The sequence below is a fragment of the Carassius gibelio genome, chromosome B3 (assembly GCF_023724105.1).
Source record: "Carassius gibelio isolate Cgi1373 ecotype wild population from Czech Republic chromosome B3, carGib1.2-hapl.c, whole genome shotgun sequence".
Classification (NCBI taxonomy): Eukaryota; Metazoa; Chordata; class Actinopteri; order Cypriniformes; family Cyprinidae; genus Carassius; species Carassius gibelio.
The window spans coordinates 15448336-15473903 of record NC_068398.1 but is presented as its reverse complement, the minus strand read 5'-3'; the positions used below and the strand labels follow the sequence as shown (position 1 = coordinate 15473903).

The following is a 25568-nucleotide window of genomic DNA, read 5'->3' as shown; positions in this document are numbered from 1 at the left end:
TGATGATGGTATTCATGTATATATTGTATTTGCTTTATGTGTTATGTAATTAATTGTAACGCATTATTGATATGCAAGATTGAATGCATATTCTGGTCTGTGATCAGGCCAGGGTTTTTTTTTTTTGTGAATGTTTTGTTCAAGATGGATTTCCTTAATTGATGGCGAGCCTCCCACTTCGATTCTGAAAGGATCACGAGCTTAGAGGAAAGGACCATTTTCTGTTCTATTATTTCTTCCTGAGATAAGTAAGAGAACTAATTTACAGAGACTGATATAGGCCTATATTACTATTTTTTTTTGGGGGGGGCTGAAACATCTCAAGAGCACAATTGAGAAAGTTTAAGACTGATCAATATTCCAATGGATATTCCATTTGAACTTGAAATACTGCATTAAGTGGGTTAAATGTAAGACCACTGCTGATTGTTTTCTTCAATTTGTGTTCCATTGAATACATTGATTGTGATTGTGATTACTGGTATATGAAAACTTATTCAGAGGGTGCACTCAGGATATAGTTATTTGTTTTTCATTTTGTTTTGTTTTTTATATTATACTTTTTTTATGTGATTGAGAGAGAAAAAAAACACTATAGGAAAAAAATCACTGAACTCAAAGTAAAGTGTATTGGTTCAACTTACCTTCTGTCTCTGCCTGTTACTCAGTATCACCACCACCTCCTTTTATGTACCACACAGTCTTCTGATTTAATATTCCTGGTCCGTTAGTTATTGAGTTAATATCCGCTACAATTGTGGCGAGCCAGCCAGGAGGTGGCACTGTTGCTGAGTATTAACATTTGAGATTAATTGATTTAATTTGCATCTTTTGATCCTTAACAAACAAAAATGGAGATAGTTGAGGCAGAAGGTATTAAGGTCCCAAACTCTGTGATTTGTTAGTGGCTTGACTAAAACCGAGAGTGGTGATGAGTTAATAACCCTTTCGAGTCGATTAACGCATATATGCGTTTTGAGTCATTTTCTCCTGATAACCCCGAAAAGATCTTAAATTACACTCTCAGTTTTAATCGTACAGATAAGAGCAATACATCAATCGAATCTGTAAAGGGTTTAGTTTTTTTTTGGATACAGACATAATAACAAAGAACCTTTGTGCACTTATAAATTAAAGATAACAAACAAAGTGCGCTGTCTGTAGTCTTTGTCTCCGCTGATCGTCATGTACAAACTAGTGCTGTCAATCGATTAAAAAAAATTAACTAATTAATCGCACAATTTTTTAAAATTAATCGCGATTAATCGCAATTAAAAGACTGAAACTTTTTGGATATGTAAATGTAAAATGTAAAAAATTAATGTAAACTCAAGACAAAGAAACTATTTAAATTCAAAATATGATTGTTTATTGGAATTTTTGTTTAACTTGTAACACAGATTTTCTCATGTAAACAACATACCTGCAATAAACCATCAATATCCTCCAAATTAACTGTTGGCTTGAAAGCCATATTTATTACAGAAATAAAAACACAGGCATGTAAGTACCATTTGAATTTCAAAACAATCAATGCCAATAAAAAACAAAAATGATTTCCATGTTGAATTCTAAGTGGACTGCAAAAAAATTCCAAAGTATAGTCATTGCCAGTGCTTTAAGTGGGCCGGTATGCACTCAGTACCGCCACTTCCAAATATAGCTCTTGAGCGTGCCACCACCTCTCCATGCGCCCAGAACGTGCTTGTAGCGTACCGGTACGCTCATTTGGACATCTGTTTTAATAGAGGTTTTAATCTTTTACCTGCACTGCCGATTTTCAGAGCGCCCTTCACAATGCAAGCTTCCTAATTCATCCCACCCAGAGCAGAAACTACATTACCCATTCACCCTTAAGTTATACAAGTGAATAGCGCATGTGTCGCTTTTCCCACTGTTAAGTGTCAACAACTCAACGTGGCCGGAGAAGGTGTGTGAAACTCGTTGTGAGTTATACTAAAGCAAAATCTTGAGTATTTATTGTCTGATAAACATTAAAAATTGTCTGCGGAGGTTGAGTCGTCCTGCAGCCCCCGCTGGCTGTTCATTGGCTGCAGCATCTTTTTTCTAAGTTCTAAAAAAATACCGTAGACGGCAAGGCACAAATTTAGATATTCATTTATCTAATTAATCTATAGCCTATGCACAAAGACAATATGATCTTTTTGTCCCCTTTTTGTTTTAAAGCTTGATGAAGAGAGAGAGCGCAAGTTGCTGCAGCTGAGGAGGACAGTGATGCACGCGTACAGGAGTGATTGACAGTTCGCGGCACTGTGTACAAAAAATACTCCGCTACACAATTATTTCGTTATTTTCGTTTAAGCTTATTAACGTTTTTTTTAAACAATGACATTTGAGTTCATGATTTTAATGTTGCTGTTTCTTGTGGCAGACTAAATGAAGAGTAATGTTTCTTGTGGCAGACTGAAGAGTAATCCGGCAGAGTTTTATACTGAAACTTTCCGTCTAAAAGTCCTTCCTTGGTCTTATCCATATTTCTTTGCACGTTGAACACACAAGGCCACAACTGGAAATAAAAAAAAAACTGCAACCGCGTTAATTGCGTTATTTTTTTTTAACGCGTTAAATATTTCAAATTAATCGAATGTGTTAACGCGCTAATTTTGACAGCACTAGTACAAACACATCATTAAAATGAACTGTAACTCCGTGAATACTCAACGAAGAGACATGAGAGAGATATCTATAGAAAGCGTGAAATGTCTATTTTTAAACTAAACAAGTGCTGCCGAAAACAAATATTCTGAGATAAAGTAATCCATATGAAAACAACGCGATGTCTATTTTTCATATCTCCGCTCATTATATCTAATGTGACCACGCCCCCGCGCTGAACGCGCTATTCAGATTCAAACTGAAGCGCGCGGCTTGCATACGCCCACACAGAAGAAAAGGCAGCGAGACTGTTCTTCAAGTTTTTATTTTATTTTACTGTTTGCTTCGCGATGAGAGGAATAAGACATAATTCACCCCAAAAAGATGTGATGTGGTTGAGGATTTGAGAAATGGATTTCCTCAGAAAAAAGAATGAAGCACTTTATTCAACAGGGATCATAAACATGAGTACGTCTCTTTTTATTTATTTGTACTAGTTTTCAAATAAAGTGTAAACATTTTACTAGTCAGACTTTTTCCAAATACTTTTTCCAAACTATAATTCCTGACTAAATGTATAATCAAGTGAAACATTATGAAGTTTCAATAACAATATAAAATACTATACCATTCAAAAGCTTGATGTAAATAATATAAATGTGTCAAATAGAGATAACTCTAACAAATGTAAAAACAATGCAGTTCTTTCGATTTATTCCCCCTAAAAAAAACCTGAAAAATATTCTCAGCTCTTTTCAACATTAATAATAATAATGATAATGATGATGATAATAAATGGGGTTTATTTGGTAGAAAATAAGATTGTTAAAAGGATTTCTGAAGGATTGTGTGACTGGAGTAAGGTTGCCAAAAAAATTGTTTGAAAGTAAGCTTTGATTGTCCCTAATAAACTGTTTAACTGCTCCCCCAAGTGGATATTAAATTATGTTGTGGGATAATTAAATATATTCTTAATAAACTACAAACATAAAATTATATAGATTTATTTTGTTCTCACATTCTTTCTTGTAAGTCCTCCCTCAGAGTGGCACAGTTGAATGAGTGGCTCATTATGCAGCTCATTATGCGGGCCTTTGTCTTCTCAGGTGTAAATCACAATGATATTCATGATAGTTGACGCCTACTCGCATATGACTTTTACCAACAAAAAGTGTCTTAGAAAATTTAAATCAATATATTGTTTTCTGTGAATGAGTAAACAAGATGATTTTCACATAATTTAGAAAGAAAAATTCTAGGCTACAAGCTCCAGTTCTCAACTTTTCCGGCAACCAATTTTATGTATGTGTTTTATTGCCTTATTCAAGTGACTTAACATTTTTAGTTTTTCACTAACCATGCATAACATTTTTTTCTCAAAAATACAATCATGTACATGCATGCAGTTCACATATTATTATAGCCCAGTTTGTGCTGATTACAGTGATATTAGACTTTACCCATTTAGATATTTATAAGAAACTGAAAAAGCACAAATATCAGGGCATGACAAAACTTCTCCAGGCCCCAAAAATACCCTTAGACTCCAGAGGGTTAATTGACATCCTGAAAGAGTATGGTTCTTTTGCCAGAACCATTTTCATTAGTGACAAACAATCAGAATTTTACCAGAGCACAATAATTGAATATAACAGTGGTCAAGCCTTGGAAATGCTAGAACCTCAGCTACCTTATACTCACCAGCTATCCAGTGATCCAGGTATCACCTACAACGTGAGGGCATTATCTAGTGTCTTTACACAGCAATTGGGCAGTAGTGTTACTCAATATTACCTTGAAGGACTGAAAGAAATAGCAAAACTGAGTGGAACCAATTTTGAAGCAGTATTGAGCCAAATGCTATCTCAAATGAGCGCAGAACTCACACCAGCATCCACTGATCTTGAGGCTGGAGAGGAAAATCCTAATGGGCAACCACCCCAAAAACTCCCTGGCGAGTGTGTTGGAGCAACACCTGTTAAGCCGAGTCAGGTAGATGAACCACAGTCACAGCCCAAGCCTATTAAATCGAACGCCCCACCTCTCTTTCCCTCTAAAAAAAAAATACTAAACCCACCTGAAGTTCAGAAATTCATTGTTGAACACGTTGTGAGGAGTGGTGAAGTGGCTGCCCAAGGGCCTGTACAATCAAGGCTCAGGGTGTTCTCTGGTAAATGTCCTAGACCTGGAAATGAGGTTGATTATGAAACTTGGCGCTCCAGTGTTGAGCTTGTTCTGAAAGACCCTGGCTTATCTGATCTGCATGTGTCCAGGAAGATATTGGACAGTCTTTTGCCACCTGCAGCCGATGTCATAAAACATCTAAGCCCTGAAGCTCCATCCTCAGCTTATCTTCAGTTGCTAGATTCTGCTTTTGGCATTGTTGAGGATGGGGATGAGCTCCTTGCAAGATTTATGAATACCCTACAGGATGCCGGCGAGAAACCATCCGCTTACCTGTATAGATTGCAGACCGCCTTGAGGGCGACTATCAAAAGAGGTGGCATAACTCCTGATGAGGCAGACCGGCATCTGCTCAAGCAGTTTTGTAGAGGTTGCTGGGATAATGAATTGATTACTGATCTGCAGCTAGAGCAGAAGCGCAACCGTCCTCCTCCTTTTGCGCAGTTTCTGCTCATGCTACGTACAGAAGAAGACAAACATACAGCAAAGGTCACTCGTATAAAGCAGCATCTTGGGTCTTCTTAACCGAGAGCTCTGATGCATTCCCAAAGAACGTGGGTCTCAGCAGAACCTGAGCTAAGGGAAGCTCCAGGAGTGGTTTCATTTGCAACTGAAACACAAGAGCTCAAGAAACAGATTGCTAAACTACAAAGTCAGTTAGCTAATCTTATGACCAAACCAAAAACCCAGAAGAAATTCCTACCGCAAGAAGCAGTAGACAAACAGTACAAACCGAAGATAGGAACTGCTGGCAATATGAGTGCAAATCCAGTCAATAAAAACCAACAGGCAGGCCCAGGCCATGGTACTGTTTTAAATGTGGCGAGGATGGCCACGTTGCATCTTCTTGCACGTCTGAACCCAACCCTGCACTTTTCACTTACAAACGCAAGCTCCTAAAAGAAAAGCAGCTTCAGTGGGACGCTCAGAACCCTACCTTCAACCCTGATTTAAACTAGAGCCAGCTCTTGTTGCGGGACAGAGAAGGGCTGAATTTAAGGCAAACCGTCCCGCTACTAAACATGTTTCAAACAAATCTCAATCTTCTAGTAAGCAAAGTGCTAGCCTGCCAAAGGGTTTAGTCGGTGCTAGGTGCATTGCGGAGGTCAGCATAGCCGGTGAAAAGTGTCATTGTTTATTGGATACTGGATTACAAGTCACAACAGTCACCAAATCCATTTATGAGCAGCATCTCTCAGAGTACCCCATTAACTCCATCAATGACATCTTGGAAGTAGAATGTGCCAATGGTCTGTCTGTCCCGTATGAAGGCTATATAGAAGTAGACATTACCTTTCCTGAGGAGTTCCTGGGTATGAGTGTTGAGGTGCCTACCGTAGCCCTAGTAGTACCTGATGTGAAATCTCACAATCAACCTTTGGTCTTAATAGGCACAAACACCTTGGATGTTCTCTATGAGCAATATTCAAATGCAGATTCCCCAACGTACCAACCAGCTTCATTTGGTTACAGAGTGATTTTGAAGACACTTGAAACAAGATGGAAACAAAACACAAATGGTGTTCTGGGTCATGTGCGGTTAAAAAGTAAAGTGCCTGAGGTAATGGCCGCAGGTCAGACAGTAGTTGTGGAAGGTTCCGTTGCAGTGCCCTGTGGAGCTGATAAGTGTGTTGTGGTGGACCATCCCTCAAATTCATCTTTGCCTGGTGGAGTATTTGTGAGAAGCTGCTTACTCACCCTCTCTAAAACTCGACCTTACCACTTACCCGTGGTCCTCACAAATGAAACCGAACATGATATAGCTATCCCACCAAGGTGTATAGTAGCAGAACTCCATGCGATCAAATCCGTAATTCCTCCTCCAAACACCTCTGTAGATAAGCACCTACCTGCTCAGGAGCTTAATTTAACTTTAAATTTTGGTGAGTCCCCATTACCACAGGAATGGAAGGACCGTATCACTAAAAAGCTCAGAGAAATGCCAGAAGTTTTCAGTCAGCACGACTTAGACTTTGGGCACACTCAGAAGGTGAAACATCGCATAACTCTGAACAATAAGACTCCTTTTAAACACAGAGCACGGCCAATTCACCCACAAGATGTTGAGGCAGTCCGCAGGCATCTACGTGACCTTCTGGCAAGTGGAGTCATACAAGAGTCCGAGTCGCCCGTTTCCTCACCCATAGTGGTGGTGAGAAAGAAAAACGGAGATATACGGCTGTGTATTGATTATAGGAAATTAAACCTAAAGACAGTGAAGGATGCATATGCACTCCCCAATCTTGAGGAAACTTTTTCTGCTCTGACCGGTTCCAAATGGTTTTCCGTACTAGATTTGAAATCGGGATATTATCAGATAGAAGTTGAGGAGTCTGACAAACCCAAAACTGCCTTAGTCTGTCCAGTGGGGTTTTGGGAATTCAACCGTATGCCCCAAGGTGTCACCAACGCACCAAGTACTTTCCAAAGATTGATGGAGAAGTGTATGGGGGACATTAATCTGAAGGAAGTACTTGTCTTTTTGGACGACCTGATAATATTCTCTGACACTCCAGAGGAGCATGAGAGACGGCTCATAAATGTTCTATCTCGCCTCAAAGAGTACGGTCTGAAACTTTCTCTGGAGAAATGTAAATTTTTCCAAACCTCCGTCCACTATCTAGGACACATTGTGTCAGAGCATGGAGTTGAGACAGATCCCGAAAAGATACAAGCCTTAAAAACCTGGCCGAGTCCCCAGAACCTAAAAGAGTTGAGGTCATTTTTGGGCTTTTCCGGCTACTATCGCCGTTTCATAAAGGATTATTCGAGGATCGTGAAACCACTCAATGATCTTACGTCAGGGTATCCACCGCTAAGGAAAAGTAAAAAAAAAAAGTGACAGAAAGGGTCAGTACTACAATCCTAAGGAGCCCTTTGGGAGTCGTTGGACGCCCCTATGTGAGGAAGCTTTTCAGTCCATTATCGGAAAGCTAACTAGCACACCTGTCCTGGGTTATGCTGACCCCAAACTCCCCTACTTTCTCCATACAGACGCCAGCACCAAAGGGTTGGGAGCTGCCCTGTATCAAGAACAAGGTGGGCAAATGCGTGCAATTGCATTTGCGAGCAGAGGGCTGTCGCACAGTGAGTCAAGGTATCCAGCCCACAAACTTGAATTCCTTGCTCTTAAATGGGCAGTAACGGAAAAGTTTAGCGATTACCTTTATGGCAGTCAATTCACTCCCATTACAGATAGCAACCCTCTCACGCATGTTCTAACCACTGCAAGATTGGATGCTACTAGTTATCGGTGGCTTGCAGCTCTTTCCACTTTTTCATTCAAGTTGCAGTACAGGGCAGGCAAGCTGAACATCGATGCAGAGAGCCTTTCTAGGCGACCTCAAGAGCCTTTTCCAGAAAACCCCTTGTCCCAAAAGGAGCACAAAAGGATCCAACAGTTCATACAGCATCAGCTAACAAACACTGAAGATTCTGTCAGTACCTCGGACGATGTAGTCCAGGCTATCTATGAGAAGCACCTGGTTAGGCAGTCAGCTGATGCTGGCCCAGGCATTGCTCTCGTAAGCTCCCTTGCACTATGCCCCCATGCTGTTCCCGATTGTTATGAACAAGAGGATAGTTCTGATTATTTACCTGTTATACCCCACCTTTCAAAAGACCTTTGTGACAAACAATGAGCCGATCCAGTTCTTCAAGAGGTGATTTTGCATTTGGAGTAGGGAGAAAAACCTTCACCAACAGTAAGGAAGGAACTTCCTGGTCTTCCCTATTTCTTAAAAGAGTGGGACCGCTTCGAATTAAAGGACGGAGTACTCTACAGGAGACGGAAAGACAAGGATTCCACCACTTACCAGTTGGTGCTCCCTGAAGGACTAAGATCCTCTGTGATGAGCAGTTTACATGACCAAATGGGTCACATGGGGATGGAGAGAACTTTGGATCTGGTCAGGTCCCGGTTCTACTGGCCAAAAATGGCTTCTGAAGTGGAACAGGAGGTCAGGACTTGTGGTCGGTGTGTGCGAAGGAAGTCCATACCTCAAAAAGCTGCACCCTTGGTCAACATCCAGGCCACCAGACCGTTACAATTAGTTTGTATGGACTTCCTTTCCTTAGAACCAGACAGAAGCAACACAAGAGACATCTTAGTGATAACAGACTTCTTCACTAAGTATGCTGTGGCAGTCCCTACCCCAAATCAAAAGGCGAGGACAGTAGCAAAGTGTCTTTGGGAAAACTTAATTGTGCACTATGGGTTTCCCGAACGCCTTCATAGTGATCAGGGCCCAGATTTTGAGTCGCGCACAATCAAAGAACTTTGTGAGATATCAGGTATTAAGAAAATTAGAACAACGCCCTACCACCCTAGGGGAAATCCTGTGGAACGCTTCAACAGGACCCTGCTGAATATGCTTGGCACATTAGAAGAGAAGGACAAAACCCATTGGAGAGATTTTGTCAAGCCATTAGTTCATGCATATAACTGCACGAAGTCACAGGGTTTACCCCCTATGAATTGATGTTTGGGCGCCAGCCTTGGTTGCCTGTTGACCTTGCCTTTGGGTTACCATATCAAGACAGTCCACAGAAATCCCATTCCGAATATGTCAAGAATCTAAGGTCTCATCTAGAAGAAAGCTATTTGCTTGCCTCCCGCAGAGCATTAAAGAGTGCAGAGCGGAACAAAACCAGGTTTGACAAACATGTGACAAATTCCTCCTTGGAAGTCAATGATCGAGTGTTGGTGAGAAATGTTCGGGTGCATGGTAAGCAGAAATTAGCAAACAAGTGGGAGTCCGAGGTGTATGTGGTAGTAAAGCGAGCAGCTGACTTGCCAGTCTACACCGTCCGTCCTGAGAATAAGGATGGTCCTCTTCGGGTGCTTCACAGAGATCTTCTGCTCCCTTGCGGGTTCTTGCCAATTCCAGAAATCTCAAGCCCTACTTTGACCAAACCTACTTCTAAACCCAGAACGTGCCAGAATCCTGGTATTCCACCATCTGATGATGATAACTCATTCGCTGACTCAGAGGATGAAGATCTTAATGGAAGGTATAATGCTTTTCCAGTTGTGGAAACAGTAAGATTCTCTACAATCCATGATAACTGTAGATCAAAGGAAACTGAGGATGTTTCTTCTGATGTTGATTCAACTAACCAAGAAACCCCAGATGTTGACAGTCTAGTTGAACACTCAACTGTTGATGCTCCAGACAAATACTTACCTGTTGATACTCCAGTTGACGACTCACCTGTTGATGTCCTAGGAGTCCCTGAACCAAGCAACATACCTGACAAAGACTCAACTGAAACCGAAAAAGACCTACTTGTTCGAAGTGAAGGTGAAGTTGAAGCGACAAACGTTGCTGAAATCTCAGATGTCCCTGTTGAAGGGAGAGAACAACAGTCAGAAACCGAGGGGCATAATTCGGATATTCCACTCAGACGCTCTAGTAGGCAGAGAGAGGAACCTGAGAGACTTAAATACTTTCAGCTTGGAAACCCCCTGTCTTTTGTTGTTCAATCTTTGTTTCAGGGGTTAAACACTGCCCTTGTTAGCTCTCTCAATGGTGCTGAAAATCCAGGTCCCCTTTCTATTTTACCTGACGTTTCACTCAATGTAGTAACTAATCAGCCACTCCGAGCATGCAAAGGGACTTGCATGATTTCAGGGGGGGAAAGTGTAACCCTGGTTAAATAAGTTTTACAAATATTATTTATTTGTATGTTGCTTGGATATAATATGATTTTTCATACATGTGAAACTCTGCATAAAAATACATCTATATAAATATATGTATATTTGATTGGAGTTTAGAAATGAGTAACAACAAATCAGAGCGCTGGGTTGTTGGCCCCGCCTCCTTGCTTACTGATCGCGTTGCTCAGATCACGTTGGAAGGCAGATGCAGAGTGACGGAGAAATGTTATCTGACGCGAGAGCGTAAAAATAGAAACATATGTTCCTTAAACTGTTAAAAGTTCACAAAAACCAAATAAATCAGAGGGTAACCACACAATATTGGATGATCCAGTGTGATTGTGCCGATCGGGCATTTCAGAGGTTACAATTTGACTCTGTGAGTTTACCAGTTTATAATTAGACTTAAAAACGAATGACAACACATTGAATGTGATAGTGGTTTATTTGTTTTATGCATACGAGACAAAATTGTGTTATATTGTGATGTTTTATTGGTTGGATTGTTTATTTGCAGTGTGGTTGTCTCAGGCCGCATGGTGTATTAAGTGTTCATCACTGACGCCATTTTGAGCGCGCGTGCCTGTGAAAAAAAAAAAAGAAAGACGTGAATGAACAGGTAATTGAATATAATGTCATTTACTATGATGATGGTATTCATGTATGTATTGTATTTGCTTTCTGTGTTATGTAATTAATTGTAACGCATTATTGATATGCAATATTGAATGCATATTCTGGTCTGTGATCAGGCCAGGGTTTTTTTTTTTGTGAATGTTTTGTTCAAGATGGATTTCCTTAATTGATGGCGAGCCTCCCACTTCGATTCTGAAAGGATCACGAGCTTAGAGGAAAGGACCATTTTCAGTTCTATTATTTCTTCCTGAGATAAGTAAGAGAACTAATTTACAGAGACTGATATAGGCCTATATTACTATTTTTGGGGGGGGGGGATGAAACATCTCAAGAGCACAAATGAGAAAGTTTAAGACTGATCAATATTCCAATGGATATTCCATTTGAACTTGAAATACTGCATTAAGTGGGTTAAATGTAAGACCACTGCTGATTGTTTTCTTCAATTTGTGTTCCATTGAATACATTGATTGTGATTGTGATTACTGGTATATGAAAACTTATTCAGAGGGTGCACCCAGGATATAGTTATTTGTTTTTCATTTTGTTTTGTTTTTTATATTGTACTTTGTTTATGTGATTGAGAGAGAAAAAAAACACTATAGGAAAAAAATCACTGAACTCTGAACTAGGGATGGGTATCGTTAAGGTTTTAACGGTATTACTACTCTTACCGATACTGCTTAACGGTCCGGTACTTTAACGTTATTCTTATCGGTACTTTATGTTGTGTGTGTGTGTTTTTTTTTTTTTTAAGAACAAGTTGAGAACAGAATTAACATTTCTTTATTTTTTTATGTAAAATTAATAATGGGCTGGTCTTGGAACAGAGGTGTTAGGAGGAGTTAGTTGGTTCATAGTAGCTGCAGCTTAAAAAAAATATATATCTTCTAACGTGACGGTCTAACAATAGATAGAACATTTTATCTTTTATGAGGATGTTTTGAGGAGGTTAACCTCCTGAGACCCGAGAGATTGCCTGTTGTGCATTTTACAATTGTTCTTGCTATTTGGGATATGTAGGACCTAATAAGTATAATACCTAAAATTTGTTTTTGTACAGGAAGTAGTTTTTACAGAAAAAGATGTCCTCATGTGAGGACATTGCAGCATTTCACATTATGATAGACCCAAAGCAGTTTCGTTCACTTTGCAAGCACAGATGCACATTGCATGTCATGCATCGCTCACAGGATTTCCCAGTGCAGCCTTGTGCTCTGCATTCATGCATTTCATTCATAAGTTATGTTATGTCCTCGGTCGAGGACATCGGGACTCAATTTCTTAAAAAATGAAAAGACATGAATGAAAATGCATATGCAAAAACAATTGATACATTTTTAATGTTCAAGATTTTTTTTTTTTTTTTTAACCAAACTTTGTATAAAGCTGATTCTCAACTATGGTATAACAGAATGATTCAATATACCACTTTTCTTTCTGCAAAATGTGTGTAAAATTACCATTAATGTGTTTTCTCATTATATACAATGCATCTATAAACTAAATCTAATTTGCATATTAATGTGTTTTTGGGGCAACATGTAATGAAAAAAGAAGTGTAATAATGGGAGTAATAATTGACAAGATTTTCATAATAATACATTGTCGTGGCAAAATTTAAATCAACTCTCGTCAGCATAAGAGACAGACTCATTCTCAGGTATAATTAAAAAGAAAGCTTTTATTCTTTGCAAAGAAGGTCAGATAGACATACAGCAACACTGAGTTCCTGCAGAGAGAAACCGACCCAGGAAGAGGGCAGTCCTCCACTTATATACCTCTGCTCTTTCAAGGTTACACAGTCTGAACAGCTGTAACTTTCCACACATAACAAGGAACACTCTCTATGGGCTGTTTCTCACACATTTAGGACTTAGGTGACACCCTCAGGTCATCCTCAGACATTAGCCGTGTTTCCACTATGGAGCTAGGACCGGGCGTGCTAGTGCGTGCCAGGGCCAGTCGCGTTTCCACTGTCACTTCCGGGGCTTGATCGTGCCTCGCCGGGGCTTCCTTGGGGCCAACGGCCAGGTTTTTTCGGCCCGACGAAATCCTTGGGCCAAAGCGGGCCAGCTGGGGCTAGAGGAGGGGTTACGACCAAAGGCGGAGTTTCTCCGTGTCTGGAGAGCGTCAGCGCGGATCATTTCAGAAAGAAAACAACTTTAACACCAGCATTAAAGACTTTTTAAAATCAGTTGAGCTCAAAACTCACTCTTAGTCAGCAGCGAGTGATGGAAATAACTTGATCCGATGTGGATTACAATCACTAAACAAGGCAGAAATATTTATAAGCGATGTAAAAGACTATGCACGATAAACATTAACATTATCATGGTAAATATGACCGCTTGGAGAAATCAGACGTCACAATTGTGTATTTATTAAATAACATTTTATCTGTCGTCTTGTTTCGTGAGTTTAGCTCCACGTTGCATATCATCAAAATATAATAATGATTTTTGTTCGGGAGCTTTTATAAAAATAGAGAGTCTGCGCTGTGGATCATTTCAGAAAGATAGCCGCTATAACGCCAGCATTAAACGCTTTATTTAAATAAGTTGAGCTCAAAACTCACTTTCAGTCAGCAGCGAGTGTTTGAAATAACTTGATCCAATGTGGATTATAATCACCATACAGGGCAGAAATATTTATAAGCGATGTAAAAGACTATGCACGCTGGGCATTAACATTAAACATGGAAAATATGACCTCTTGAAGAAATCAGACGTCAGCTTCTTATTCTCTATCACAATCGTGTATTTACTAACTTATATTATCTATCACAAGCCTCGTCTCGGGAGTTTAGCTCATGTTGCCTATTATAAAAATATAATAATGTTTTTGTTCGGGATCCTTTATAAAAATAAAGATATCATTCATTCTTAATGTGACGTACAGGCCACTGTGACTACAAATAAACAGAAACAGACTCTACTGAATAAGCAGGCTATTTTCATAAACGTTAAAAATAAATAAATAAAATATAAAGTGTATTTATGTGCGATTAATTTTGAGTCTTGATAAATTAAATCATTATGATCAATGTATCACTTATTCTATAGTTAAAACATCCATGCTTTTGAATTTGAATAACAAAGCATGCAAACAAACGGCCGCTTTTATCATGTTCGTTTTGTGATCGCGCATGTTCCAGTGACTTATTTCTTAGTTTTCTGATAACTTCTCTTTGTTAGTGAAATAATGAGGTTGCATGACGTTGTTCTGAGAGGCGTGTAAAGGGCGTGTTTTAGTGACGAGCAGCGGAGCTTCAAGCTCCCCTGTGGAAACCCTGCGCTACTCTGGCCTCGGTGCTACTGGCCCGAGGCTTTGAGCCCCGCCCGGCCCGCTTTAAGCCCTGGCTCGCACTGGCCCGACAGTGGAAATGCGGCTACTGTCCCCCTACTATATGGCCCAATGACCCTCTCAGGTCATTCTCAGACATCTGTTTTCCCCCCAGGTGTCACCCTTCTGAACCCACACGTCTCCTTGAATCACCTGTTTGCCATTACTCTTAGGCCATAAAAATTCACACAAGAACAGAAAGGAAAAACACATGCATATATGGGTATACAGAAGCAATGTTCAATGAATTTTTCCACCACAACATAATATAATTGAATATTGAAAATTCACAATCATAGAATATTGAAATATGATTTCTTTCTCTATTCATTTGTTATGTCTCCAAAAATGTGTAATAAACATGCTTTTAGTCCCGGTGTCCTCATGTGAGGACATGTATGAAATCTATGTCCTGTTTAGTAACAGAAAGTCATATTTTGATTTGAAACACCATAACATTTGAACATCCTGAGATGTTGATTTATGACACATAATTAAAAATTAGACAGATTTAAATGATAACTACAAAATATTATCATATTTCCATAAGAGTGTCACTAAATTAATTTCAGACATTTTGATGACCAAGGAGAGGGAGTGGTCATGTGAAACATCCAATCATTTGGCATCTCTGTCAAGCCCTGAATGTGCTCTGTACAGGACATCCAGACCTAAAACTGTGGCATGAACGGTCTCAGAGAAATTCTCAAAAATATAATGTCCTCATATGAGGCCGCAGGGTCTCAAGAAGTAAGATTATAAGATTTTGTCAATAAAACATTGTGACAATGTTTCAAGATAACAAATAGTAGTAGAACGTTATACAAACATCGAGGCTCGATGTGATTAAATGTTTTAATAAAACATTCTTCTAACATGATGGTTTAACGAAGAAAGAACATTTTACCTCCAACATTGAGGATGTTGTTCTGGTAATCTTAATTATATAGTGTTTTCAATAACACATTGGCACAATGTTTCAAGAAACAATGTTTTCAATTTCTTTACCTGCATAGTAACGCGTGCAGCCATCATAACGTTGCATCAGAATGGCCTCAATGGTGCAATCCACTCGACACAGGAACGACCGCCGCTGAAGCGCCGTCTCGCCAATAGGGATGTGCACATCGATGCTGCAGTATCGATATAGCAGTGTGTGCAGGCCAATCGGGACTGTGTGTGTATGATATAAAAAGAAAAGGTCTCGCGGACGCGGTGGTATGACGTTAGCACCGATTGGTCTGCGGCTGCGCGCAGTGCAAGTGCAATGTACCATTCACCTACAACACGGCATGCACGGTCGTGACTTGCGCGAAAGATGACAGCAGTACCGCCGCTCCCTATACGCAGAATACACAGTCTGCGTAGGCCACCAAATCCCAGAAGGGGCACCATCCCAGTTGCTCAAAAAAAAACATGCACCATTCTCCCATCCGCTCGCACCTCATTTTTGTGGCTGAATATCATAATTGATGGATGGACATCTATGCCCGGGTAAAGCAATCCGGCGCAGAGAAAAGAAAACTAAAGAAAGTAAAAAGGCATGAAGTTGGCTTGACGTTGGATGTTTATATATATATATATATATATATATATAATCACCAAAAGAATCAGTTCGGTTCAGATGCTCTGTGTGTCGGTCTGCTTCACACTGAGTCGCGCATGCGCAGTTACAGCTCGGCTGTCGAATCGGACGAGTCTGACAGAAACGGTTCTCGGTTAAGTGTACAAATAAATGTCGAAATAATTATTATTTATTATTCTGCCTAGTTTGAAGAGAAATATTTTTTAATCTTTGTCCCGGATATATATATGCGCACATATTCATTGCAAGTGCGGTTTGTTCATTATTAAAATAAAGAATCACCAATATAACACATATTTAATATAACGTGACACAGTAAATTTATGCGATTTTTTTTCAATCGTGTGGAAATCGCGTATTCTTGTATGGTCGTGGCTCGTATCTTTTGCGATGAATTACGAGCCGAGCAGAGTGGCTTACGAGCACTTCCCGACCTCCCGATCATTTTTAAACATGTCTAAAAAGTTAGTGAGCTATCGGTTTGAATTTGTGCCATTTGTGCGGTTGAACGAGCCGATTTGTTGATTTATCTGAAGTTGACCAATCACGAACTAGGAAAACCACAGAAGAAGAAAGACGAAGATGGCAGCTGAAGTCTGTCAGGAACACTGTATGATGTTTCTAGCCACCTATTCCAATGCCTTTTTAGTTCTCTCTCTCCATCCCTCTCTCGCTCACACACGCATATGTAGTTTACAGGGACTCTCCATAAACGTAACGGTATTCTATACTGTATATCCCCATACACTACCTCTATCATCACGAAAAATGCATGTTTATAAATTTCTATTAAACACCGTATAGTATTTTTTTAAAGCCATTTGGTTTACGAGGGCACAGTCCTCACAAACCATGTTTACATTTAAATACCCATTTCAGATATTTATAAACCATATACAAGAACACACACACAGGGTAACCAAACGTCCCGGTTTCCTATTGCTGAAAAATAACCTGTACGTGTAGGAAACAGTCACGGCTCGTATCAATATTTTATTTGCAGTTATGACAGAGGGAGAGCAGTTATATTAGGCGCGTTCCACTTGAGGCACCGCTGCACGCACAGAATGATCACCTGTATGACATCAAAGTACCGCGAGAGCGATTCGAATGCATTGGATATGTGTGCTCTCATATCGCTCTCGTGGTAATGTCATACAGTGATCCTTCTGTGCGTGCAGCGCTGCTTCAAGTCGAACGCGTCTATCAGCTTCGTGCGATTGCTTCTGGAATTCGCAGGTTGTAAAATCGTGTCGTATCCCAGATAGCATACATATCCGGGCCTCATCTGGGCCAACTATGGCACATCTGGCTCAGTTCTGGCAGCGGCAGAGGTTATATGGGCCATCTCTGGCCCACACACATCAAGCCGGTTTTAGTTTGAGTTGTGGCATGCTGTGTGTGGGCCAGATCTGGCCCGTGTGTGACAAACCGGCTTTAATTGGAGTCGTGGCTTGCTGTGTGTGGGCCAGATCTGGCCCGTGTGCGACAAACCGGCTTTAGGTTGAGTTCTGGCTTGTTGTATGTGGGCCAGATATTGCCTATACCAGGTGACCAGATGTGCCATTTTCTAAAGACACGTCCTGGCAGATCACCTTACTTTACCAGTCAGTGGTTCTAAAACTATTTTGAGTACTGGACGCCCATAATATTTCAGGACACGTAATATAAATACATACACACATTTATTTGACCTACACGGACCTTTTTCGGAACCACTACAAATTTTTTATGCTTTGTTGTGCATTAATATGACAACCCTAAATTATATATTTTTTTTATTAAAAAGTGCATGTTAAGCTACATAATCCTAGAAAATTTTGCAAATGTGTCTTGCTTGCCACTAATGACAGGTTAGCTTGGAATAGCAAGGTCATTAATTGACAGAAAAGGCTGAAACGTCCTTTGGTGTGATAAAAAAAAAAGTCCTCCATTGTGACACCTGTACCACAGGACAACGTTTCTTTAAAAATCATTTTAAATAATTAAATAATATTTGTTTACTCCTTTTTTATACTTTTAAATGCAATAATTACATTTTTAATTACTTAATTACATACTTGACTGTTCTTCTGTGCAGGGAAGTCGTGGCCTAATGGTTAGAGGGTTGGACTCCCAATCGAAGGGTTGTGAGTTCTAGTCTCGGGCCGGATGGAATTGTAGGTGGGGGTAGTGCATGAACAGCTCTCTCTCCACCTTCAATACCACGACTTAGGTGCCCTTTAGCAAGGCATCGAACCCCCAACTGCTCCCCGGGCGCCGCAGCATAAATGCCCACTGCTCTGTGTGTGCGTGTGTGTGCGCATTCGGATGGGTTAAATGCAGAGCACAAATTCTGAGTATGGGTCACCATACTTGGCTGAATTTCACTTCACTTTTTTTTCCACTTTTCATTAAATTAAGCTCTAATCATCATCATAAATATATATATATATATATATATATATATATATATATATATATATATATATATATATATATGAATCTTTAGAATATATGAAAATTTCACTTTTTAATAAAAAAAGTTACAAAAAATTTAAACTTTTTTTCATGATATTCACATTTATTCAAGACGCCCCTTATACACACACACACACATATATATATATATATATATATATATATATATATATATATATATATAGACACACACACACACACACACATACATACATATATGAGTGTTCGTAAAAGCAACAATACAAAATATTAAACTATAAAAGTGCCACTTTGTCCAACTATTATGTTTTAGTGGCATTTTGCATTTTGCACTGGGCTATAGAACTACAAGATGAATTTTAAATTAGCGATATCATAATTGAATGACATTTTGAATTATGTAGTGATCTAATTCTATCCACAAAGCAATCGTATGTGAATGTGTGAGACTTATGGTCATGGTTATAGGGAAATAACAAGAAGAACAAAGTGCAGTAAACGGTAAAACTGTTTGCACTACAAACCAGTACATTCATAATTAACACAATACATTAAAAATAACATGGGAAGATACAGCAGTTTGCAACAGTAAACAGCTAAACAAGCTGTTTGTACAGCTAATATAGCTGGAATGACACCGAAAGCCAGACACATTACATTTACAAATGGCCGTGCCCCCTCTTACTGAAATAAAAAAGGGGCATATGTTTATTCATATGATTATTTATGTAACCTAAGCGTGTGAATTCGTGACGTGCTTTCATGGGCGTGCGCGCTGACCGGATGGAGTTGCCATGGAAACGGAGCGCAACACTGCAAATGTCACGAGGAAACACCCCGTTTCTCGCTGATTTCACTGTTTTCAGGTGAGTTAAGTCCATAAAATCACACAAATATTACTTATAACTGTTGTTGACACTTCTCTTTCTTGTATTTGACTCGCTTCTGTTGTTTATTTACTTTATAGGAATGGTTTAATGTCTTCGAAAAAGTCCGTTAGCATTTCTACCGTTTTCAGACGACGTATCGTCAGGTATGATAACTCTATTGTGCTCTTATTTATGAAAGTTTGGGCTTTTAATCAAATCTTCTTCTGTAGATGATAGATTTTGGCTGTTTTGTTGGTAATCCTTCAATGGATGATTGGAAATTGCTTAATTTATTTAACCTTAACATTTTACACTTTACTGTTTATCGATGACGTCACGTTATCAAGGAGCGCGAAAATTGGCTGAAAACTAAAGTTGTTTTGATCTTTTATGGTAAACATAAGACTGTTCTGCGATTTCAAGAGTGACAAAATAATCCTTCTACAACAGAGATCTGGGAAGCGCTGAAAAGGTTAAGTAACATAATATGCATTTTTTTCACAGCATATATAGCAATGAATCTGTTATTTTATTTATTTATTTTTTGCATTTCACCTGCTCTAGCTTGTTTCCATCTAATAAACCTGTAACTGCAGACTTAATATTGTTGGCTCTGTGTCAAATAGCTTGTTTTGTTCCTAGATTCTTCAGTGCTGATGGCCTGCTGCATCCAGCAGAGTCGGAGTGAACCTACTGTAAGACAACATCTCCAAGATGCTATTGACCACAAGACTAGTACAGTAAGTCAAACCTCAAATATACACTACACTAGTGTTCAAAAGCTTGAAGTTGATACCATTTGTAATAATTATCTTCTGCTCACCTCTGTAGTAATTATTTGATTAAAATATGTGTCAGTGTCACATGGATCAGTGTCACATGGATCCCTCAGAAATGCTGATTTGCTGCTCAAGAAACTTATTATCAGCGTTGAAACAGTTGTGCTGCTTAATTTTTTTTGTGGAAACCGTGATGCATTTTATTTTTCAGGATTCACAGATGAATACAAAGTTCAAAAGACCTGCATTTATTTAAGCATTTATCCAAAGCGACTTACAGTGCATTCAGGCTATCAATTTTTGCATATCATGTGTTCCCGGGGAATCAAACCCCCAACCTTGCGCTTGCTTGCTTGCTAGTGCAGTGCTCTACCAGTTGAGCTACAGGAACACTATTTGAAACAGATGATTTTGAACAATTTGATGCATGTAACACTAACATTCAAATATTTGGAGTCTATGTAACAACGAATCCAACAAAAAAAAAATTTCAGCACGTCTGTATTTTAAGATTGATCATAATCAGAAATGTTTCTTGAGCAGTAAATCATCATATTAGAATGATTTCTGAAGATGTGACACTGAAGACTGGAGTAATGATGCTGAAAATTCAGCTTTGATCAAAGGAATGAAAGAGTTGTTTTGAATTGTAACAGTCACAGTGTTACTATTTTACTGTAATTTGATTCAATAAATGGAGCCGTGGTGAGCATAAGAGATTTTTTTATAAAGGCATAAAATATCTTACAGACCCCAAACTCTTGAATGGTTGTGTAAATTACAGTTATGATGTTCCTCCCAGTTAAATTTTTTTTAAATGTATTAAATGTTACTCTGGCATATGCAGTCCATTCTATAGAGACTGTGTCTGTTCCCCAAAAACAGACAACAAATAATATGTTTATTAAGGGAAAATTATTTCAGTTTAAAGCTACTAGATTAAAAATAGTACTCAATGTACTCCATTGATGAAATAGTAAAAAGTGCACATTGCCTGAAATGATATGAACAGCAGCTATGCTAATCTTTCTCCCTTTGCCTTCCTGTTTCTGCAAATGTCCATCCCAGGGTTATTAGAAACTGCACAGCACAGGACTTGCAGGACTTGTGAGGACTTCAGATGATACCAGTACTCAAAAGACCTTAGATGATGGCAACTATAGATGGACATACAAACAACCGCCACTGCAAAAAAGGTAATGTTAATTTGAAAGAGCTGTGTCACAGTATCAAGGGCTCCCTTATCAGTTCTACTTTCAGTACTGGAGAGTAAAAGATACATTTTTTTTGTTTGATGTTTTTTGTTTTATGTTTTTATTAGTACATATACGTTATCTTGCACATTTTATCTCCACAACAGATTCTAATTTGAAAGAAGTTTATAATGCATGTTCGCTACTCCCAATTCAGAAGACTGAATCAGCCTGTGTATCTGAAAGTTTCTCATACTCACTCCTCTCTGCCGCGTCTGAATTTGGGATTTTTCTTAGCTGTCAGTTATAAACGTCAAAATTAAAAGAAATAAACATTTGAAATATATCAGTCTGTGTGTAATGAATAAATATAATATACAAGTTTCACTTTTTGAATGGAATTAGTGAAATAAATCAACTTTTTGATGATATTCAAATTATATGACCAGCACCTGTATATCATTGCTCTTTTGGTGATTTTGATTGCTTCCATTGTCCTCATTTGTAAGTTGCTTTGGATAAAAGTGTCTGCTAAATGTAAATGTAATGTTAATGTGTATTTAACTATTTATAAATATTTATCTGCATTTTTTATTTTGTAATAATGTAAATGTATTTGTTTTATATCTATACATGCAGTTGTATTCATGTATGTATATTTATTTGTCTAATTTTTATATTTTAATAAAGCAGTTTAGACTACATGAGTGTTTTCTTTATTCTGGATTAATTACATATTCTTTTGTGTCTAGAAAGGGTAAATATGGGCCATATCTAACCCAGAAGTCAGCCACAACTGGGACGGATCTGGGCCAAATCTCAGAAATGGCGTGGTTGACATCTGGGCCAGGTGTCGCCCATGCCATTTGTGAGATGTGGCCCAGATCTGGTTCAGTTGTGGCTGACATATGTCAGCCAGACTCAGGTTGAGTCATCGCCGTCATTCCGCGCGGTAGGTGGGCCAGAAGAATATGGGAGATGTGGGCCAGAACTGGGCCACATGTCATTTGCTATCTGGGATATCATCTCGTCCGTACGATTTTCAGATAAACTCACTCGTGCCGTGTGCGTGGACATACGATCTTCCGACCATCCGAATTCGCACCGTGTACGCCCGCCTTAAGGCTCTGTGCAGCAACTGCCGCTCCACCTGAACCAGTGTTGCCAAGTCTGCGGTTGTTTTTCATGTCCGCGGTTTGAAGCAATCCCAATACCAATAACGTGATATTTAGCCCGTAAAATGCTAATTTAACCAGGGAAACCCTTCCCAAAAATTTATATTTTAACCCCGGGAAGCAATTTTTATCGGGGAACCTCCCGGAAACGCGATTGGGCTTGTTTTGGACTAGTTTTAAGAAGCAACTGGGCAGGATTTGTTGTGAAAACCTGGCAACCCTGATCTGAATGCACATGCTGGAGATATACTTCTAATTACAGGAGCGTCTTTACTGATGAGAGGTGCATGAAAATCGCATTCGATTTTTTGCACAGCCCTATGTATCATAACCTGCTCTGTCTAGTCTGTTGGTCTCCGTGTCCTCTTTGCTTCGTGGTTTTTCTGTGTGTGTGAAAAAATTGATGTGTGGTGTGAAAGCGTGTGAAAAGAGTCAATTGGGTGTGTCTCACGGCGAATGCTTGAGAGTTGGCACATTAGTTCTCAAGCAGAATAAAGGACATGTTGATTATTGCTGTTTAGCGTTTGTATTAATCTATGATGTGTCCCTGTTTGCCTACAGGGACATAAAAAAATAAATTAAAAGTGATACGTGGACCAAGGTGTCCGAGATTGTTCATTTTAAGTAAAGGATCCTAATATTTCGTCCACAACCATTTTTTAATGAGGTTCTAACTCCTTGTGGTTAGTCTGCACGAGATCAACAAGCTTGTTTGCTTTGCGGCCGCTTTATACAAAATAAGCATTCGATCTATGTTAGAGCGTCTGAGCGCTCACAAATCTTTCTGCAGCGTCGTGAGCAGAGCGGCAAGAACGATTTTTGACGCACTAGATGCCAGTGGTGTGAACGCACATTTAGGCTTCGGCTATGGCTGTAGTGTTGTTGTGAAAGTAGGGGCGGAGCCATAGACAGTAAAAGAAATGGACACAGCGACCCCATTGGAACTCAATTGAGACAAGTGAAGCCCATTTTTAGGGTTTTTTAGCACTTCCGTTTCTGACGCGCAGACTCAAACGAAGCTTGACGACGTCAGCAACCTGTCTGACAGATGTAAATCTTCTAAGTGGCTGTGCGTGCAAACTGCCATCGTTAATCTTGCAGAGATGGCGAGCTTGAGCGGGGAGTTCTTTGTCGTGAGTGAGCAGGAGTAAGTATTCTGATTTTGTATAGTATTTTAAAATGTAACGCCAGTACGCCATATTAAGTTAATTGCCTGCGAGCTTCTCCTCTTGTCTGTACGGTAATGCGACAGAGAGACGAGTGGTTATGACGCAATCGTTAGCCTATTTTTTACAAAAACTGTTTCTACGGGGCCATAATGTAACATAGAAGGTAATGGAGCCCTTTATACATTGTCGTGTATCTTTAAAAATAAATAATGGACAAACGGAGTCTTTAAACGCCTCAGATGTAAAGTTATTCGCTGTCAAAGTGACGCCAAAATGAATGGGAGTCAATGGGAATGCTAACGCTAGTGAAGTTCTGCTAAAAAATGGCTGCCCCCAACCGACTTCAACTTCCGGTCGAGTTCCTTGCCCCCTGGGCGGAGCATAGAGACTATGCCGTTTCTCGTTTGTTACTCTAGAGTAGACCAATTTACTATATTGAGGCATACTGCCCCCATCTGGTATGGAATGTGGAGTATGACTTGATTTTTTTTTGCCAAACATTTACAGATGGCACCTTTAAGCGTTTTAGAATGTCCCAAAACCATGTCTTAAAAGCTGACTGTAGCCTATTTGAACTTGAGTCCAAGTTTAAAATAAATCTGTTCTGGGCTTATCTGCTTTCATGTAGCCTATAATTTATAAATAAAGTGTATACCGAATTCTGCCGTTTACCACTGTCTTAGAATAGACTAATTAGTCCATTAATAAAGCTTTTTCTTTCTAGGGATAACCTAAGGTGTGTACTGAATTTAGTCATACAGTGTGTAACAAACGTTCGTAGACACGGGAAGGAGGAGGCAGGAACCAGTGAACATTCAAACAAAACTTTAATAATACAATATCCCTAAAAGAGCGCGACAGCCCCTTCTTGTGGACGACTTTCGCACACAAACAGAACCAAAATCCAAAATAAAGTCAGATCCTGGTCCTTTCTCATCCAACACTGTCATCAGTCCCTCCTCCGAAGCTCCTGCGGGATTCGATACCGGTGCTCCACCGGCTCAGTTCCCTCGACTCTCGTCACACAGTGTTTTACATTAAGCGTTTTACTATGTCCCAAAACTGTGCCTTAAAAAGCATGCACTGACTATTTCTCCAAGTTCAAAACAAACCTCTGTGAACCGCTCCATTGTGGACTTATGGAGCAGTATGAACTCAGAGAACGCGATAAAACGCAAAAGTTTTGACAAGCCCGCAGTCCCCTTATTAAGCAGGCAGAATGCTCTCAGGTGCATCCTGAATGATAAAAACAGAGAGGGACACTGAAGAGAGTGACGTGTATTACATTCTATTATTTGGTATATATATATATAAGCCGGGACTGTCAAATAGTAAGATGAGTCCTTTTTTTCAGTGGAGGTTGAGTTATTCAGCTATTTGAATGCCACAATGTATAATTGAGTGTTGATAATATTGAGTGCCTGATAATGTTACAAACTAGTGCTGTTCAAAACATGTATGTTAGGGCCGATTGTGGCTTGCAGCTTTCTGGAGTAATACTCCTCCAAATAACTTCACACTCAGCATTCTGAACAATATTGCTGTTATGAGTCATAGTCCTACATCAATGCTAATAAGTTTGTGTGTCATTTTGGCACAAAATATTTTTAATCTCAAGTCAGTGATTAAAGGAAGTGTGGGTGACATTGATGTCATGTGCACTAATTTCCACAGTACAGCACGCTTATAAACTGAGACTCTTATGTGTAAGGCTTAAACATTGCCTTACTTGCTTTCTAATACTCTATTAAACAAATGCATTCAAGTAAAAAAATGTCTTCAGTTTGCAAGAGGTGCTACATTGGTCAACAAAAGAACGGAAGAGAAATGTGTTAAAACCACAAAAGAACAAAATGCAAAAAGGCAGCATGAACACTGATGCTATAGCAAAGAGATCAAGAGACGTCTCAAACAGC

General features: G+C 39.4%; 1 protein-coding gene and 1 long non-coding RNA gene across 2 annotated transcripts in view; both read left to right on the top strand.

Moving 5' to 3' along the window:
• Positions 1-25568, top strand: part of LOC127952664 (hepatocyte cell adhesion molecule-like) — a 44864-nt gene that overhangs the window by 5402 nt on the left and 13894 nt on the right. The window lies entirely within an intron of this gene.
• Positions 19239-21770, top strand: LOC127952669 (uncharacterized). Its single transcript, XR_008153023.1, has 5 exons — positions 19239-19333; positions 19435-19500; positions 19979-20076; positions 21184-21311; positions 21476-21770. It is a non-coding gene; the product is annotated as an uncharacterized LOC127952669 (long non-coding RNA).